Here is a 19,771-nt window from a genome sequence, read left to right on the forward strand (position 1 = left end):
TTTATCTTTCCTGAAAACAGAAGAAAATAAAATTGCTTTTTCAAGCTGGAAGATCATACCTTAAAAACAAAACAACCAAAAAAAAATCCATATCTGCACAGCAAGAGGCAGTAGAAGAAGGTTTAATCCCTTCTGTGGAGCTTTAACTTTTCCTAAGGAATTGCACAACCCTTTACACTACAGCAGTGAGCACAGCAGAAGCCCTATAGTAGTGCTACCTTCCTTCCAAACTGTGACCTGCCAGTAATTTTCCTTCCCTAAAATTTCCCTCCTGTCATGACAGATAAAGTGGCAGGGTCTACCATCCCTAATTGCTGGCCCCAGCTCCTGCTGAATTCCAATACCATGCACAGTTTAGTTATGGACTTTAGGCTGCAATTCATAGCCAAACCATGGAGGAGATTTAATTCAATAGTGGCTGGGGTCACAGGAAGAGGGTGCCAAGAGTAGCAGACCCTGTAGTAAGATATCCTGAGAAAGACAGTCACTGGAGGCAGAGAATGTGCCGGATGCTTTTGTGGGAGCTTACAGGAGCCACAGGGGGACAATAATCAAAGCCCTCCAGGAAAGGTAATGCTTTAGAAAGGAAAACAGTGAAGGCTGGAGGGTGGACTGGCAGCCTGGAGGGAGAAATCTCTTGGTTTGAGATGGGTGTTCTGGGATTTCAACCTCCCCACCTGAAAACAAAAAAATGGCTGGAACTGGCTCATGCAGGAGAAAAGGAGGTAAACTGCATTAAATGACACAGAAACCCCTTGCCTCCATTTATTAGCCCTTACTAGAACTTAACAAAAAGAAGCAGCTTCATAAAAGGCTGCATGATATTTCTATGATATTTTTGTGCTGGGAGATGCTAAACAAACCAAGTCCAATTCATACAGGTGACTCTAGAAAACCATGTTCCTGGAAAATCCAGGATGAAAACATAATCCAGTGAAGTGCCCCTCAATGCCTTTTTCACAGTGATTTTCCTGACTTTACAAGGATAACAAGGAAGGCCTGGCTTCTGGGCTGAAGGGTGTTTCTGCACAAAAGCAGATCGTTTGGGGTGGTTCAGGAATGAAACTACCATCGCTTGCAGGTACTTGCACTGTGTGCTCATTGCATTGCACAGAAAGATTTTCAATGGAGCTTTTTAAGCCTTTACTGTAATGTCTGAAGTCATTTATTTTATACCATGACACAGACCCTACATTAAAACTATCACTGCCAGGAGTCCCTGCGAATGTAACTATTTTTATGGACCAAATGTTGTGGGTCAATGTTTTAACACGGGCTTGTTGTACAGTATATTGCTCAGTAAAGTGTCCCTCCACTGCAGGCGTTTAATGGTCTGTCTGTTGCGGAGCCCATTACCACAATTCTGCACTCTTTCTTGGGTTTATTAAAGCCCAGAGAGTCAGAGATGCCCGTGGGTGGCACAGGGCACAGAGACTTTTCTAAAGTGTCCTGCAAATCCTCCAGGTTTAAGGTGAAGAGTCCCAGCCCACCACCTTCACCACAGCAGCACACAGGACCCCCTCTCAGGGAAAAACAAAAAATTTCCACAATTTTTTTTTTTTTTTTTTTTTTTTTTTAAAAACGCTGGGGCCACTGTCCTAGATTTCCCTGGCAAGCAGTCAAAAAAAGGCTCTTCCCGTGCCGGGTGAAGCTTCCCAGCCCAGCGTTGGGACGATGCTGCACGAGGGGTCCTGTCCCCATCCCGATGCTTCCAGCCAGGCGTTCATTTTTGGCGAGCTGCCAGAGGAGGGTGCTCTGTTGTTAGAGGAAGACCCTCCAAATTGCAGAGGCAGACAGAGAACAGAGGAGCAGGAATCCTCTCTACCTTACATCTCCCTTCAGGAAAGAGACACTCTGGTGCCTGCTTTTTTTTTTTTTCTTTCCTCCCCCTCCTTTTTTTTTGTCTCATTCTGTCACTCTCTGGTTCTTTTACAATAGCAACAACAATGATCTTGTCTAAATGATTTCACAGGCTATTATTCAGGCACTCAACTTTTAACATTTCAATTTTGTCATTTTGTTGCTACACAAAAGGTGCACTTCTCCAGTATAATGTTCTGAGAATTATGTCAATGAGCAGTAATGGCTTTTAACATTAACTTGATCATTAACAACTACATTATCTGTGGCATAATCAGCACCTCAGTCTATTGTGTCATATTACTGTACAGATTTTGGAAATGAAGGCCCAGTCTAAGCAAAAGTTCCCTGCATTAAGATGTGATTTTTCTTTTAACTGAAATGCTTTTAAAACACTTAATAATTTTTTGTGAATACTTTAAAATTGTGGTTTTGTCAGTTTGTTTTACGTCTGGAAATGGGGGATATATTTTTAAAAATTATTTTAAGAGCATCCAGGTTAGGATTTGAAGTAGGACAACTAGGCAAGTCTATCTAAACCAGCACAAGCTGCAGACCAATTCTAGAAAGAGTATCTACTTTGAAAGTTGCTCATATCCAAAGCCTGCTCCATTTTTACATCAGTTTTACTCAATCTGTTCCATAAATTTACCAACAGAAGCTCTGCAGATGTTAATGCTTTTATATTGCTAGACAGAGGGTTGCCAATTTTAATTTGCCCTTGCCAAGGAGTCAAAGGTAACTTGAGAGTTTCTAGTTCATTTTCCACATTTCTTAAATAAAATTGCCCTATGATTCACCTCCACACATCCTTCTTGTTTGTTAACAAATCCCAGAGCCTTTCATTCAGAAATTCATGGTCTTGGGCATAACCTTTCCTGGGAGGGATGGATCAGCATCCCTAACTCCTCTTACATACTAAGGACCAGTGGTTTAACTGTCAGGAAAGCCTTTATCACTCCAGATGGAATAAATCTATTGCTTTTAATTGAGCTATGCTGATTTGCTCCGACCAAGCACCTGCCCAACTCCCTGCATTTCTCCAGAATCTACCATCAGTATCTCAGACACGATGGTTGTGACCTCTCATAAATCAGGATGTGGTATGGCAACCCCCCACACCTGACTCTTACATTCCCCCCTTCTTCCCAGACAGGAAAACAGCAAAGCCATGGGTAGGGAAGTGACCACCAAAGGGTCACAGGCAAGGCAGGGGCCAGTCCAGGATCCAAAGTGAGTTCTCCTGGCTCTCACTTTATCCACTGGACTGCGTCTGTCCATGTGTTAAAGATGAAGTGCCATGGATTCGTGGTCATTATGTGCTCTGCTGCTTACACACCTCATCAGCTTTTACGGCCCTACTGGTCAGTGCTCCACCAGCCAGTGGTTACACCAATGCTCTGGTGTCCTGGGGATGTTTCCATGCTATGCTGGTTTACCAAAGGCAAATAAAAGGGAAGGAGAATAGAAAAAAGGTCCTAAAACTTGAGGGAAGCTTCTAAAGCACCAACAGCCATGGAGGCTCTATGGAGTCACACAGTAAGGGACACTTTTTTAGGATGAACAGGTGTTCCCACAAGGAAAAGGGTCTCCTGAAGTGAGAACAATCATGCAGAAGGCTCCCAGACCAGGCAGAGAGTTGCTGAATGTGCACCATGCTGTAAAAAAAGCCCAAAGCAGCTGCACTCTGCTGTGATGGCAGAGGACCCTTTATCTGCCATTTTCCACTTGACATGTCCTGATACACCCTAAATGCACAAACAATGGGACCATCAGGTCACAGCCACTCCCAAAAATGGGGAAACATGCAGCTTTGAAGAGGATGGGTGTTTTGTGGCTGCATTACGGTCTAATGCAGCCAGGAGCTGAATAGCAATGAAAATAATCATTTAGCTCTATGTGTAAATAATTTCATTCTAGTAACAGTTACAATCGTAACAATAATGAAAACAATCACAGAGACTCAGAGAAGCATTAGAAAGATGCCACATTTAATTTACAGAGTTAGTTAAGCTAAGTCTTACATGAAAGAAATATTTTTAATATAGTAATTAGATATTTGTTGGGAAATTCTTGCCTTATTCTTCAACCAGTTTTACACTGTGGTTATTTTTAGATGTTACTGTGGTTCCTAGTGTTCATACACCTCTGGCTATGGGCTCAGAGATGTGCTTGGGCTGCTTCAGTGCTACAGAACCAGCAGCAATGCCACTGCTCAGCAATGGGAGAGAGGGATGTGGACACACTGCTGTATCCCCAGGGAGCAACAAGGAATTCAGGTTCAATTTTCAGGCTGAAAAAGTCTTCTTTAGAAACTGAAACCTCTGGGCATCTAGTGAGTGTGATCCAAGCAGAGCTCATAGTGTTTTAGGACAATTTAAATGAAAAACTGAAACAAGATAAAATCTTTCCTGGAACTTTGTGAACAAGCATGAGTAGACACAAAGTCATCTTTAAAGAAGATGGAGGCACATGTGTGCCTGGACAGCTTTTCACAGTTGTGCCACTGGGATGTGGTTACACATCTCCACGTGGGAGAAGGCTCAGATAGATGAACATTTAAGGCCACATGCCTGAGGTATTTCACCCTTAAAAGTGCATTCACTCCAGAAATAAAACCCTTGTTTTGCACACTCACAATGCCATATATTTGTTGATAATTTTTTTCAGCAATTCCATTATCACAAATCACAGGACTGTCAAATACCCCAGGACTAGGAAATCACAGCCCAACAAGCAGCAGATACCCTTTTGGAGGTTTTAAATAACATTCATTTTTCAAATCCCACAACACGAACTACCTACAACTTATCCACAGCAAAACCCAACACAAAGCCTGTAAAATGCACCACCCTACCTTATTCACTGCTTCATCTAATTTTAGTCCAGGGACTATCTCAAGAAATAAAAAGGAAAACCTAAGAGGTTTCACACAAGCTGTTTGTGTTTAAGGACAGAAGTATAAGCTGGAATGCAACATAATTATGATGTCATTGAACACAGCAAAAGCTGCAGGAACACACTGTGTTTTCATCACAGCACTACTACTGCAGGCACATTTGAAACACTACAGCATCTTCAGACTATAATTATAACTGTTGTTTCTGTGGTTTCAAAGATAATAGAACTTGTTCATAACATTTACACAATGCCAATGTGCTGCATGCAAAATACAGACCCACTGTCACAGGCAAAATATTCCCACCAAGATACCTGCAGACCAGCAGGTTATGATTTAGTGTCATTGTCAGCAGGAAATAAGAATCCAACACTAGAGATACAATGCCCAAATCCTTCCACCTAAGAGAAACCAAATTAGACTTGCCTGGTTAATTGAAGGACAGATTCAGCTCTTGAGAAACAGCCAATTCAAAGGCCATCGTGGCTTGCACATCCTCAGCAGCATTCCCCAACGGAGAGACATCATGGAAGATGAAAAAAATTCCAGCAGCAAAGACAACTGACAATGGTGGGGGGAAGTAGAGGGGAAAAAAAAACCAATTTACCAGTGCCCAAGCTCCCCACCCTCCTCCCAGCCCATCTGAGGTGTTAGTGGTGTGGTGCCTCCTCACCCCACCACAGGGAGCTCACAGCTGTGCCTCCCCCCAGGTGTTGCAGATGGGGTTTCCAGGAGGTCCTTCCAGTCAGGAATCACCTACAGCTGCTGTACAGAAAAGGAGAGAGTGGATCTCACACAGTTAATGGATAAGTTCGCTCATCTTCACCACCTTGCTATTCAGCTTCACCCACAGAGGTGCAAAGAGAGGCAGATGTGGCATTTGGCAAGCTGTCAAGGCACATCTTTGTTTTTAAAAGTAAGGTGCATTTCCCTGGCTGCTCTCAGCCCAGTCCTTCTGTCTGTAACAGCTCTGCTGTCAGCACTGAGGATGCCCTTTTCAAACATGGGCAAGGAAGAGCTGGGTGACACAGGGGGAAAACAGCCATTTTCTCCAAGAGCAACCCAAAATGGAGACCTGCACTTCCCACTTCACTCTTTTGCTGACAGCTGCCCTCAGTCCTTGCAGACAATTCCTCATGGAGGTTTTCTTTCACCAGACACCAGGCAGGCCAAATTCACCTCCCTGGACCTACCAGCCATGGGTGCAACCATCCTGCCACATGGAGGGTCTCATGCTGCTCCCATAATATGACACAGGGTCCAGATGCCACCACCCTGACATCAATCATAGGCACAACACATAAACTTTCAGTTTTACCAGCGGTGTCATTTTTATTGTTTCATCCATCACACTGCACTCCCCACTCCGCAGGCAGTCTCTCCCTCTAAGTATTTCTTGGAGTTGTGGAGCCTGAGGACAGAATTGAAGCTTTGGAAGTATCATAAAGGTTATTCCCATTGACACCCACCACAATCTTATTGTCTCTCTAGCTAAATAGTAAGGGTCACTTGGAAAGTTAATGGTGATGCTGCTATCAAGTCTTGTGATGCCTGCACTTCCTGTCAGAAAAACACTCAAAGTGAATCTGAAATCAAAGTAGACAAAGCTAAAGTTCTGCTTATGAATGTCCCACCCAGTCATGGCAGTGTTGTCTCCTTTGATTTCAAATTCACTTTGAAACTCTCCAAACAGGAGGCGCAGCTCTACCTTGGGAGCAGAAGATGCAAAGTGGGAACTCCACCCTTTTGCTTCTCACATAGCTGGTGCTAACAGGCTTAACAAAAACCATAATAAGCCCCTAATGCCAATTCCAAAAGGGAATTATCTACTTACATTATCCTTTGGTGCTTGTGCTTGCCGGCATGGGCATACAGGGCTTTTTATTATTCCAGAAACCACTGAGCGCAAACGGAGCAGCTCGTTCCAGCTGAACCGGGACTTTCTGCATGAGATTTTGGAAAGTAGTTTCCTTCTTGGAGCTGAGATGGGATTTTTCTGGCTTCAGCAAAGTGGGAAATTGTCCACAGTCCTTAACTTCCACTCCTAGCATATTTTCACTCAGTAATTTGCAAGCAAAACAGTCCAGAAAATGCTTGGTCAGAGCAACAAGTTTTTATAGCCACTTTATTTGAAAGAGCAGAATATTTTTGGTAATGTAGTTGGAATGACAGCTCCCTAATTTTTCAATACAACATTTGCTGCTTTTGCACACATTTATACCTTTGGATCTAGAGACAAAATTGAGTAGCAACTGCACCATGAGTGGTTTGAATCCACAGTCAGGAGGAACAACCTTCCTCTCTCCAGAGCATGGGGAAACAATAGACTCACTGGAATGATAAGAGAGGACATTTTTCATGGGGACTCAAGCTCCCAGAGCAAGCCAATTCCTGCCTTCACAGTGCTACTTCTTTCCTGATGACACTTAGCTGGGAGCTGGGAAGGGCAAAGCTGGCAGACTGGAAGATTGCCTAATGTGCTGTGACTGACGTGTAATCGAATATTCAACCACTGGTCCTCATGTCGGTGGTAAAGTGAATATGACACCCTTCAGCTTAGTTGTGATCACGCCTCGTTCTTCTGCAAACAGTTTCATAAAGGTGCAGCCTGGCTCCTTGATGAGGCGGATGTGTGAGATGGGAGAGCAGTCACGGAGGTCACCTGCTGCTGGGAACGTGCCGAGGACCTGCCAGGGACTGACCTTTAAATGCCAACCGCATCCCCGCCGCGCCCCCGCGCCTCGCGCCGAGGTGGGACCACCACACGCTTTGTTTTCACAGCCATCGTCGTGCTCGATGACCTGGACAAGCCACCTGTTCAACATCAGAGGGGTCTTTATCTCTCGGAACATTTTTGGATCTGTGAGTGCCAAGAAAAAAAAAAGAAAAAGACAGACACACACACACACTTAAAAAAAAAAAAAAAAAGAAAAAAAAGAACATTTGGGGGTGAGAAACCCCAAGGGAAGGAACTCAGATGTTCGGGTCAGGCCTTAGAAAAGGTATCAATTCTTCTTTCCACTTAGCACAGCCTGCTGCCTGCCCAGGCTCTTTGTCTCTGCCCTCTTCCCAGTACAGAAAGCATTTCCCTTTTAAATGACATCTGAGCGCTGACATGCTGGAGGCACCCATCCTGCATCATCTCTGGCAGATGGTGCAGCTGGCCACGATTTTCGGGATTGCTTAAATAAAACCACAGTGCCATATCAAGAAATGTAGAGAAAACGCTCAACAGTGCTTAAGATGTTTAAACATCACAAACTGTCTAAGACTTCAGCTCGCTGCACTGCGCATTTTTGGTGATGTAACTGTTCTTATTGATGGCAACAGTGAAATCTCCATCATGACTCACTTAATTTTCCTTCTGGGAGGCAGAGGCAAGTCCTAGGATATTTCTGCTCTGACCCAATATTAGATTCTTTCACCTTGCTATGCAAGGAAGAAGTTTGGACAGCTGTAACAACACAATTTAACACTTGAGGTTTTTGGAGAAGGGAGCTCCACTGCTGCCAGCATCAGATCTGGGATGCCCTGATGCCATCAGACAAGAAGCTGACCCACTTCCACAGCCCACAAAGCCAGAAGCACCTCTGCATGGCTTTCAGACATCCAAGCAATTTTAGTGTAAGCAGCAATGCTCAAGCCAACATAAATGCTTTTTTTCCTTTTTCCCTATGGTTTCGCTTGCCTTGAGCTAATTAGCCTGATGGCCATTTCCCTGCCCCCCAGAGATACCACGTTTAGTGGTATATGTATTTTGGGAAAAAAGCCTTTTAAGTGAAAATTGTCATTGTTGTATCCAGGAGTCATGTATTCTTTTTAGCTCTACAATAAGTCTTCAACTTTTCTGCTAGTGATTAAAAAAGTAGGATACTGGAAAATAGTAATGTTAGGAAATTTTTAGTCATAACTAAATGAAATCTGGTGTTGTGAAAGTGAAAACAGGGATTTAATTCCAACTTAGCAGGGCTCCTTCAAAAGTTTAAACCCTGGTAGATCCCAAAATATGTGAGATAACCTTGCAGCATTAGTGAAGTTACCACAAGAGAACCATTACCTGTAGGGGTCAAAGGAGTCCTCTCCCATCTGTATGGCAATAAAGCTACTGAATCCAGTAATATCTATGAATCTGCCTAAAATGTTCTGCCTTCCCCAACAAGAGAGGCTCTTGGGATGCCACTAACATTCCTGAAACAAATGGTTTCTTTCTCCAAACTCTCCTCAGTGTTATCTTGCCTCAGAAGAGTGCCTGTCATGGCAAAGTGGAGCACCTTGCAAAGATACTCAGAAAGTTCAACATGAAGCCAACCCCCAAGAAGCTGAGATGAATTCCTGTGTAGTTGCAGGCAGGTATTTATTTACTGTGCATATTGACTGGCAAACCTCGAGACATTTCAGAACACCTGGGGGCATCACCCCAGCATCCTCCCCATATTGTCTTCGATCACAGTCCCCAAACTAGCTGGGAAGGCAGCAGGGAAAGGGCAGGGAGAGCACTCCAGAGCTCCCCTCACATCTCTCCATGAGGGCAGAGCCGTGAGCAGGGGCAGCTGGCTGCCCACCACGGGGAGCAGCTCGCGGCTCCACCGCGCGCAGGCACCGCCGGCCGCAGATGTCGGCTTTTACTGCTCAGGTCTCCCGTATCACTGGGCCACCTGTACAGCACACTTAACGTGCAGCAGTTATTCTCTTGCTGTTTGTGCTGAAATAATCTTGGCAGGAAGAGGCAGTTAAACCCAGGCATAATTTTTTTACGCCGTGTGTAATGCAAAAATCACCTCTTTGGACAAGTAATACGCTCTCGTTGCCTTCGCGGTGGTGGAATATGGTATTTCTTGTCCCATCAGAAATTGGCCAGAATAATATCTGAATGTCTCCACTCCAGGCCCAGATTGCAATTCCTGAAAAAAAGGAAGGGAACTTTTGCAAATTCTGGATTTTAGATGTGGGATACTGTTGGCCCTTTCTCAAATGTCAAGATGGTGAAAGGCAGCCCCATCACAGAGTTAGGCTTGAATGGAGGCCTCAGATTCAAACACAGATCCAGGATTTGAGTGTGGCTTTTGGATTTAATCCCATTCCCAGCCATATCCATTTGATGTAGCAGAACAGGCTATCACACTGGTTGAAAAAGCACTTGGAGCATCTATTGCCTTTTATTTTCAAGTGAATTTCAAATTTTCTTTGCTCAAACTTAGAGAGAGGTGACATGACTGAATGTTACAAGAACATCATTTGCTGCTGCTGCCGCTGCTGTTGAGGATATACAGTAGGTTTTTTCCCTCTGTTTGCTTTAAAAATTAGGTTGCTAATGATAATGTTCCTCTCATAGATGATCTTGTACTTTTTAATGATACCCATAGTTTTCCTCCACATAAATGACTAAATCCTCACAGAAATCTCTGTCTTGATTAGCACTCCTGCTAGTAAAATTTCACATACTAAATCAGTACCAGCTGTAGCAAGAAAGAATGAAAAAGGCAAGTGTAAATGTTCCATATGCCCTACCAAATTGGCATCTGTGTCAGTAACCCTGTGTTTTTTTAAACAATTGTATACATACATTCTCAGAAGTGTTTTGCTCACAGGATTCTGCAAGCAAAATTTCCTCTGTTGGTACATCACTGAAATGTCACATCTAAAAAAACCCCAGCAAGGAGTTTTGCTGCCTCTCCTCCCTACACCCAACCCCGGCGTGCGATTCAACGGGTTACCCTGAGTTTGCCACACCTTTGTTTTGACGCCTGCTCCCCGTAACCTGACTCTGGGGCACTCCTGCAGAGCTGCTCCACATTTAGCACTCAGTTATTAGCAGCACCACCGAAAGCCAAAGCTGCTACGGCGCTGTCATTATTTCCAGGCTGAATTCAGGGATAAGGACTCGGGTTCCAGCTCGGCTGCTGGGGAATGCTGCTCCGATGAGCCAGCAGCTCGTCTTTCGCGTGACTCATGAGTGGTGATGATGCAGGAGGGAGCTCGTCCCGGGGACAGCCCAGAGCCCTGACCCAGAATGGGCAGTGACTCAGCTTCATCCTGCAAAATCACGGTTTGGGTGCAGGGTAGGTGATAGCTGCAGCCTCTTGGACGGGCCTGACAGTGTAAACTGGCTGAGCAGCACCTGCTCCATCGCTCTGCTGTGCAGCAGGAAAAAGTCTGGAATACAATACAATAAATATCAGCACAATACAGCTGCAAAATAACCAACTGCGTCCTCAGCAAAAACACTTTCAAGTCAACTTATGCCTATCCCACCACTGGAATTCAATCATTATGGCAGAATGGACTTCCAAAGTTAAACAAACACTAACTAGGGCTCCAAATGGGTAGCAAATGCCTCAGCCTCCTGTGGAAAGGTGATATGGAGCCAGACTGTCCGCTGGTGTAAGCCAACCTCACTTCACTGGACATGGGTGGAGCTGTGCTGATCAACACCAGCTGACTGCAAACCCCAAAGCCAGCCATCATCTTTCCCTGACATGGGATGATACAAAGAAAACAGGAAAAATTAAGAAGTTGTTAAGGGAATTGGTAGGATGTTTCTGAGAATAGTAAAATATTTATTGCATTTCCAAAAGTCAGGAAGACCCTCTTTCCTCACACTCCTGGCCATGACAAAGTGGTGACACTTGTTCTGATTTTTTCCCAGTGCAATGTGGAGTGTATATTTGCACATCATGTCATGCCTGTCCATGGTAATCAGAAGCCATTATTTCCAAAAGCTCAAAATTCCCTCCTGGACTCTGGTATGCCAAGTTTTACTTCACAGTGATTTCTTTTCTTTCCTTTCCTTTTTTTTTTTCATGGTTGATTTATAATTGCTGCAAACAGAAGTTTATAATGGAAATGCTGACAGAACCCTAACTACAGTGTCACGTTAACACTACCATTGCTGCCTCTTTGTCAGACTTTCCTTTAACCCAAAGAGCCAAGACTTGGATCAAGCAGCAACAAAAGCCCAGAATACACAGGGCATAGGAGACAGAGTGGAGAAGTGGAGACAAAACTCCTGGAATAAAATCCTTGCCTCAGTGCAATCAAAGGGATTTTATCTTTGGTGTCTAGTCTCACTTCTGCCAGACACATGCTGTACGATTTGGACAAATTTATCCTCTGCAAAATGGACAGGAAAATATGTTCTGCACTTACCTTACAAGTGTTGTAGCATGATTAGCAAATTATGCTCTTAAAGGAAGCAGGGGAAGGCTGAGGATAAATATAAACACTACCTACATATTTACCAAAAAAATAGGCAAATATTATTCTAGGAATCCTCTATGCATGGAAGGTGGTGGGATTTTTACTGCTCTGCCTGCATGTATTTACACAGAGACATCAATATAACATTTCCCTGCAACACCCTCATTATTTGGGTCTTCTCTCATGTTTGTGATTTTCAATTTTATTCCTGGCTTAGGTCTCATTCCTGACATTTTTATGTAGGTTTTTTTATGCAATAATATACATACATTAGATGGTGTTGAAACCATCAACCCGAATTACTATTTTTAGCACAGTGCAGAGGATGGGACAGAGACATAAGTGACAATTAAAGAGAATATATTCAGAGCTGTCATCAGCAAATATTTTTTTTCTCTTGCCAGGAATCCTGGGTGCATAGAAGGGCCTCCTAGGCAAAGTTTTTAAGGCAAAACATTTGGGTCATTCATAAAAAAAAACCCAAACAAACCCACAAGTAAATGACATCACCAGGAGGCTGGGTTGCTCTTAGGTTCCCAGTTGCCAACTTTGAGAGAAAACTCTTATTTGCTCCCTCAAATTGCTGATCTGCCTCTCTGCTTCTGTACTACCCATGCACAGTGCCTGCAGATGTATATAATTTACAGAGCTTTCCTCATCAAGGGGATTAGGCAGCCCTCTTTCAATATGTATAAGAAGTACAAACACACACTTACCCACTATGTTTTACGCCTGCCTGCAACAAACAGCTGAACAGATTGTGATGAAATTCAGACATTGACAATCTGACAAAAAACTTCTTTTTTCCCTTAAAATCTGGCTTCCAGAAGTTTTGCAAATCTAAATATTTTATTTGAATACCGCAAGGGCCCCAATCTTATGGAAAGCCTATGAAGCAAACATGGAGATACGTGTAGTTAAGGAGGGGGGAAAAAAAAATAGCACAGACACATACACAAAACACATCTATTTGGTGCAACTTGCCAATTTTCACAATGACTCGGGTGCATTTTCTCTGCCTGGCTCCTGAGACTGTAACTAGACTCCTCTAATAAGCACTTTTTGCCCACCAGAGTGTCAACGGTGCTTTAACAGTAGTTTCAGTGTCAAATTGCCCTTTCCTCAGCAGGGATTGTTAAGCCTTTCTGTATTATACTTCCAAGACTCTCACGAGCTGGAGTTGGGAGATATAATATTTTCTTTGAAGTTTGCATTTCACAACACACTGGGATGCAAACAAGCTCCAGTTTCTCAGTAGTCAAACAATTCTGGCACACAGGGACTAGGACTAAATATTGTACCAAATTTTCTAATTACTTCTTTGTGATATTTACTACACGATGTTAGGTGAAAGCAGATCCTAATCAATATAAACCCCCTTGTCTAAACAGGACATCTGGGCTTTGAAATATTCTGTTTGTTGTCTAGAAATTACCCTGTAGCAAGCCACTGTAATGATATAATATCTTAGTCATGGAAAACTTTGGAGTATTTCTGATAAACTTATCATAAACAGATGAGTGCTTTCTCTCTTTCAGTATTAAGGTGATGTAAAAAGTGAAGATAAAAGTCAGCTGTATGCATAAAATCATAGAGACTTTTGCCAACAAAATGCTGTGTTTACAAGTTTAAAAGATCCAAAGTCTGAAAAGGCAAAAAAATTAGGATTCTTAAAGTAACACTAACTCAGCCACATGGCACATCCTGGCAAGCACATTTAGCAAAATAAACATTAGCATATTCATATACACATTTCTAGAGCAACGTATTTTTAATGTGGCCAAACTAATTCAACAATGGGAATCTCAACTTTTCTCATTTTAAGGCCAGATTCTCAGCTGGCAGAGACATATTATTTCAACAAACCGACATCACCGACAGCAGCGAAGCAGCAGAGCCGCCTCCTTCTGAGCAGGCAAGTGCCAGAGTCTGCTGCACTTAGGATGACAAGTCTCTCTTCCTGACTTCATTATCAATATTCATACAACAAGACAGACAGATGTGACTAAGAATCAGCTCCTCAGATAGAATCCTGAGCCTTCCACCACAAAAGCATTCACAAGAGTCACTTTTCCGCCTGTATTTTGTCATTTAAGGGAATCAGGAGGAATCCAGCCCCCCTGGCAGAAGGATTTCACAGCACAAGACAGGGGCAGTTGTAACTCTTTGGCCCTGAATTTTGGATGTCACTGATTTTCACTGATTCTCTTGGCTTTATCTGACAATTCCTTGATTTGTTCTTCTGACAGCAACAAACTGCACTGGAGGGGAGCATCTCCCCGCTCATCACAGACATGTCAGCGCGGGATCCATTCCCACAGAGAAAGTTTTGTGTGCCTAGGACATTCTCTGCGGATAACGAGGAAGATCCGGGCTCCCAGAGCAGCTGCCTTTGCAAAGCTGGCTTATCCTGTCACCCCCGAGTTGCCCTTGGTGGAGAGGATCTCTGGATGGCGCTGGGCCAACTGCACCAGCCCTTCTGCCATCCCAACCTCCCAGAACATCCATCACACCAGGGCTCCACAGCCTGGGATAAGGGGATCTAAAAATGACACAAAGCCCCCTTTGCCCCACCTTAATATGACCTATGCTAAATCCAGCTTGGCTGGGGCTGAGGATCAAGGCCCTTAGACACTCTTAACTTAATGCTCCAGGTAGGAATGTAACTCCCCCCCATCAGCCCCTGTTTATTTTTATTTTTTGAGTGCTCAAGGTCCCGCTCAGGACTACAGCCCAGCTGAGTGACACGCTCCATAAATATGGAAAAACCACAAAATTCTCAGTTTAAAGAAAGGTTACATGAAGAGAAGGCAGCAAGAGGCAATTGCATGCAAGTTGTTTGTATATACTATGTGTACATAGTTTGTTGTTTCTTTTTTTTTTGCCAAGGATCTTGAACCTCACCCAGCTGGACTTGGAGGGCTCCGGAGCGAGTTGGTTAATTGCTAACAGCCTTCATAGAGACACAGAGGGAATTAATCCTCAGATCACCTCTTTTCCCCTTTGCAAGTCACAAAAAAAAAAAAAAAAAAGAAAAAAAAAAAAAAAAAAGCTTAGCTGTTCGTACCATTTCCAACAGTAAATGTTACCATTTCAGAGTTAGATATGGAAGGAAAAAAAAATAAAACTGGAAAGCACTTCACACCTTTGAGCTCTGTAGCCTGTTAACAAACTGGAGAGATATTGGCAAAGAGGTTCAAAAGTTAGTAAGGGCGACAGACAGAAGAACAGACAGTGCAATTGCTTCATTTCCATAAGTGCTCATGCCAAAAAAAAAAAAAAAAAAATCAGATCTGATTAATAATTAAAAAACAAACAAACAAAAACCCCCATTATTTCGAGAATCAAGAATAAGCCTGACTGGAAAGTTCAGAAAGCCCTGGACATATAAAAACAAAAGGTTATAGGGCAAATCCTGTCTTTGAGGGATTTTTAAGCCCTTGCACATGAGTTGGATGGCTCCCATGCCAGAGGGACACCCACCCTCCCCTGGGACCCTCAGCCAGGAGCACCCAGGCCCCAGGGTGGGAATGGCCACCCGAGAGCCCTGGGCCAATTTCCCAGAGACACCCCCAAGCTCTGAAGATCTAAAGATCCTCTGAATAATCCTATTCAGGGACAAGAATTATAACCATGAAGGGCAAAAATGGAGGGAAATGGGATCCTTCCTCAGGCCCCTGGCAGACACGGGGAGGACAATGGGGAAATAAGAGCTAGCACAAAAGTTTCCTCGAGTACGTCTCCAGCCTCTGCGGTTTCAGATGAGAATTTCCAGAGGCAGGAACTAAAAGAATATTGTGATTTTCTTTGGGGGATTAATCACTTAGCCGCTTGTTACCTTTTGTTAAAGGCATGACACCCCATAACCTTGCTGCACAAGGCACCAGATGTCCATTTAAATGTCAGTTTTGAACGAAAAATGTTTGTTTTCCCATTTGAGTGCACAAGTTATTTTCTTTCTGCTAAAACCCCCATGAATTTTAAGGCAAGCAGACACCAAAACGTGCTAGAAGTGATACAGACGGGTGCTGAGTTCTCTGGGTGAAAATAAATAAATAAATAAGGCAGTTCTTCCTCCTGCTTGCATTTGCTGGGGACGCGTATCCCCTTACAAATAAAAAAAGTATTAAGAACATGTTATGAAAAATAACAAAGAATAGCAGAGAAATCTAAAAGTGAGTGGCACTTCAGATGGAGTTTAGCAAATTAAGTCATTGACCTGAAGAGGAGATTAATACCAAACAAGGTGCCCCTTCTTCTGAAGTAATGAATATTCTTCAAACAGCAAGGGAGCACTGACTGCTGTTTGATGCTGATGACATTGAAAATTTAGGAGAACAGAAATTCCATCATTTTTCATTTGTATGCAAATGCGCCTGTTCCAGAAATTAACCCCTGAACCCCATGTCAGTTTTCATCTGGAGGAATTCTCTTCGCTCGCATCACACAGCGCAGCCTTGCTGCTATCCTGGGGTCACTGGGGCTTCCCCACACACAACAACACAAAACCCTAAAACAAAACAACCAACTAAAAAAAAAAAAAGCCCCAAAAAAAAAACAAAAAAGGGAAGAAAGTAGGGTGGGGGAAATTGGCCAAATCATGCCAGGCTTTGTTTCCCCCCATTAATGGGGTATAAAGGAGCAATAGAAGCCAAGCCTGTTGTAAAATGCACATCTCTAATGCCTGGCTCTGGGTCCTGGCATCATTGTCATGCAAAAGGCAGCTCTACCTCTTTAGGCAGAGCAGCGCCCACTAATCACTTCCACTGGTGTTAAGGTGAACCTTGGGCCAATATACAACCCGTATTACTCTTCCTTTCAGCTCGGGCTTCCACTGTTAAAAAGTTCCTTTGTCACTTAGCACCTTAGACAAATGCGACTATCTGCATCTGAAGGGGAAAGAGATGATGGAGGTTTTTTAATTGATGTGGATTTAATTATGCTAATTTAGACAGCTGTAAAGCCTTTTCAGTAGAGCTGCATAATGGGACCAGCAAATACAGGTGTCCTTCACTGCAGGCGCTTAATGTTTAACCTCAGTCGTTTTGTAAGGAAGGGAAAAATGCAAAGTAATGGTTAACCAGCAGAAAGCTCTATTTCTTGAGGACCTAAAGAGGACTCTTCACTTTGATTCTCCCTGCAATCCCATTGAGGGCCTCAGAAATCCACACACGCTGAGCAGAGCACAAATACTTTTCATTGCAGTGATGAAGATGAGGCTGAGGCAGAAACAAGAGGGTTCCGGTCTGCCACAGACTTCAGCATCCTGCACATCCTGTCCTTTGCTTAATTTAGGCCATCTCTGAATAAATGCTTAATTTAAGACAGTCCTTTCTTGTCCTCTTTTTTAATCTTTTGTATCTGACCACCTACAGCACCAGCAATGATTAAAAGCAGTAAGTAAGGTATTTTCTTCGGGTATTTTCTTGATGTCTTATCCAGACTGCTCTGAGGCTGCTATGTGCCTCCACCTTTCCCAATATTCCTTATCCCACACCCTACATTCTTTCTCTAGGCTGGGGCTAACACCTCCTGGGACCATTTGGAGATCCATTTCCCCAGTTTGGCCAGTTTGGCTCCCCAGGGTGGTCATGCACCATGGAACATCAGCACTGCTCCCAGGGAAGAGCGTAAATCCTTGGCCAAAGGTGAGGAAGGGACCACTGAGCTCTTTTAATATAGAATGAATCACAGCCCAGATGTGCCTGTGGGTGTTGGAACCAGATGATCTCTAAGGTCCCTTCCAACCCAAACCTTTGTATGATTTTATGATTCTGTGATTCTTTGACTGCCAGAGGCAGTCTCAGTGATCAGGTATCATGTGTCCCCTTGAGGCTCTCCTGTTCAGTAGCACTGTCTTTGTATGACCATTACTTTTTTTTTTTTTAATAGAAATTGTTATTTATTAAGCACTTATTAAAGTAGGAAAGAAACCTTTGGAATACAAGTTCTGGTAGACTTCACTGAAGCAATTTCAGGTGTTACTGGCTGATTTACACGTCACTCATTGCTGGCACAGCAAGCACAGTCTGCTCAGGAAGGTGGACTTTGGGCTGTGCTTTCCCCCCAGAACATCTCTTTTTCAAAGGAGTGCTGCCAGACCAGTGAATATGCTGGAAATATGTACTACACTATCAGATGGAGTTGAGAAGGCAGGAAGGAGAAGATTAAATCCAGGTATACAAAACTACCCACTGCTACATCTTCTTTAGGTCTCCTGAGGCTAAAGAGATAGCAGAAGGGCTCTCCCAGCACATGATGCACAGCATAGTCCCACTGGGAGCTGCTCTGCCTGTCTGTGTCTGTCTCCATCGTGGTGGCACCTGGCCACTGCAACCTCTCTAATCATTGCTAAAGTGCAGTAGAAATGGGCTTTTATCCCATTTTGCATTGCTCTTATATGATTTGCCCAAGGTCACTGAGAGCAGAGACAGAATTTCAGATTTTTACTTTTTTTCCCCATTGGTTGATGTCCCATTGCAACCCCCTCTTTCCCCAACTTTTGCATTTCACCTCCTGTCTGCATTTCACCTTCTTAGCTCCAGGCCCTGGCTATGGCAATCCTCTCCATTTTAGAAAGAATTCCTATTCTGGGAAAATGCTAACAACAGCCATGGAGGTGTTAGCAAACTCCTGCACTCCAACCAAATTTCACAGCCTCTAAGTCTGCAAATTTGGCTGCCTGGATACAAATAATTCTCCCCAAACACTGAGTCCCCTCATCCCCTCAGCTCCTCCTTGGGAACCTCAAGTGCAGAGTGCTCCACAGCTATTATATTGACATGCATCCATTATGTAAGCTTAGCTTGACGAGCTGGGGGGTGACAGCCTCAGTCATCCTTCCCTTCACCTGCTCCTGTGGTCCAAAGCTGGATTCAGCACCTCTGGGCTCACGCTGGGCTCTCATGGCAGCTTGAAGGGCCAAACATGAGTTAATCTGGGAGATATCCTTCCCAACAACCACACCTGGCTTCCTGGCCCACTTCCCCCAAATTCTCTCAGTTGTTCTGGCAGCTGGGACACCGAAGTTGGGCTGAGCTTTCCTCTTGGCTGCTCTGATCCCTTTGGTGCCATTTTCCTTGACTCACCCTTGGTTATGGTGAATGGTCTCCATTACATTTTCAAATAACCTGATATCCACACAAAAGGCTTTGGGGTAGGCTTTATTTCAAGTCCATATCCATTCTTATGTTTGCCTGGTGCAGAAATGTAAGAATTGGTCCTAGAGCCAACCAAATCCTGGTGCTTAGCCCAGCAGCAGATCGAATTTCTTCTGCATACCCAGGATGAAAATGCACAGGCTCTCTACCAAGGACAGCCAAGATACAACATACCAATGTGAGCACTCTGTTCTGTATTTTAACAGATTTTAGGAATTTGTGGGAATTCTCTTTAACACTTGGGAGGAAAAGATCTGAAGAAATGCTCTAACAAAAAAATATACAAATGGGTGCTTTGATAACTATAAAGTTGCTTTCTTGGATCGAGAGCCCACATTAGGAACCAAATAAAATATTTAAAGGCAAAAATCCTGCAAAGTTTCCTCCCACAAAAGGGAAAATATGGTCTATGCTATACCAGACCTTCCTTTTGCAAAATCTGTTTAGGAGTTGCCATGAAACAAGCAGGATCCAACAAAGAGCTTGACAATTTCTGTTAAAGTTGCATTTATACATATTTCTAGGAATGGTTGGTTTGATTTTTCTTTAAAACCAAGAGTCAGGTTGCATTTCAGACCACATATAAATATAATTTTGGTCTCACATAATGCTTTTGTATCTGGTGTAATTCCATTTACTGCAGCGGTGTTACCTT

At 43.5% G+C, this 19,771-nt stretch overlaps 1 protein-coding gene across 9 annotated transcripts in view; it reads right to left on the reverse strand.

Moving 5' to 3' along the window:
• GTDC1 (glycosyltransferase like domain containing 1) overlaps positions 1–19,771 on the reverse strand; it is a 209,304-nt gene that overhangs the window by 4,656 nt on the left and 184,877 nt on the right. For 7 of the 9 annotated variants that reach the window (XR_010369535.1, XR_010369534.1, XR_010369533.1 and 4 more), the window contains 3 exons: positions 9,538–9,660; positions 6,594–7,667; positions 5,186–6,170 (listed from right to left, as the gene is read on the reverse strand). The gene's annotated coding sequence lies outside the window, so the exon portion shown is untranslated. Of the gene's footprint in view, positions 1–5,185; positions 6,171–6,593; positions 7,668–9,537; positions 9,661–19,771 lie in introns of those variants that run through there. The other 2 variants (XR_010369536.1, XM_064435285.1) reach the window with 2 other exon arrangements.

Source organism: Passer domesticus, chromosome 10 (assembly GCF_036417665.1).
Source record: "Passer domesticus isolate bPasDom1 chromosome 10, bPasDom1.hap1, whole genome shotgun sequence".
NCBI lineage: Eukaryota > Metazoa > Chordata > Aves > Passeriformes > Passeridae > Passer > Passer domesticus.